Consider the following 1,250-nt stretch of genomic DNA (forward strand, 5'->3'; position numbering starts at 1 on the left):
ATTTGAAGTTCCACCAGAAGTGTGTTTTCATACAAAAACTGTTAATTACAACTAACTTTGTCCATCCGATTCGAACTTTGTTCTTTGATATGAAGTTCCACCAGAAGTGTGTTTTCATACAAAAACTGTTAATTAGAACTAACTTTGTCCATCCGATTCGAACTTTGTTCTTTGATATGAAGTTCCACCAGAAGTGTGTTTTCATACAAAAACTGTTAATTACAACTAACTTTGTCCATCCGATTCGAACTTTGTTCTTTGATACGAAGTTCCACCAGAAGTGTGTTTTCATACAAAAACTGTTAATTACAACTAACTTTGTCCATCCGATTCGAACTTTGTTCTTTGATACGAAGTTCCACCAGAAGTGTGTTTTCATACAAAAACTGTTAATTACAACTAACTTTGTTCATCCGATTCGAACTTTGTTCTTTGATTTGAAGTTCCACCAGAAGTATGTTTTCATACAAAAACTGTTAATTACAACTAACTTTGTCCATCCGATTCGAACTTTGTTCTTTGATTTGAAGTTCCACCAGAAGTGTGTTTTCATACAAAAACTGTTAATTACAACTAACTTTGTCCATCCGAAACGAACTTTGTTCTTTGATAGGAAGTTCCACCAGAAGTGTGTTTTCATACAAAAACTGTTAATTACAACTAACTTTGTCCATCCGATTCGAACTTTGTTCTTTGATTTGAAGTTCCACCAGAAGTGTGTTTTCATACAAAAACTGTTAATTACAACTAACTTTGTCCATCCGATTCGAACTTTGTTCTTTGATTTGAAGTTCCACCAGAAGTGTGTTTTCATACAAAAACTGTTAATTACAACTAACTTTGTCCATCCGAAACGAACTTTGTTCTTTGATAGGAAGTTCCACCAGAAGTGTGTTTTCATACAAAAACTGTTAATTAGAACTAACTTTGTCCATCCGAAACGAACTTTGTTTGTTGATATGAAGTTCCACCAGAAGTGTGTTTTCATACAAAAACTGTTAATTACAACTAACTTTGTCCATCCGATTCGAACTTTGTTCTTTGATTTGAAGTTCCACCAGAAGTGTGTTTTCATACAAAAACTGTTAATTACAACTAACTTTGTCCATCCGAAACGAACTTTGTTCTTTGATAGGAAGTTCCACCAGAAGTGTGTTTTCATACAAAAACTGTTAATTAGAACTAACTTTGTCCATCCGATTCGAACTTTGTTTGTTGATATGAAGTTCCACCAGAAGTGTGTTTTCATA

Source organism: Anopheles moucheti, unplaced genomic scaffold (genome assembly GCF_943734755.1).
Source record: "Anopheles moucheti unplaced genomic scaffold, idAnoMoucSN_F20_07 putative_Y_2, whole genome shotgun sequence".
Classification (NCBI taxonomy): domain Eukaryota; kingdom Metazoa; phylum Arthropoda; class Insecta; order Diptera; family Culicidae; genus Anopheles; species Anopheles moucheti.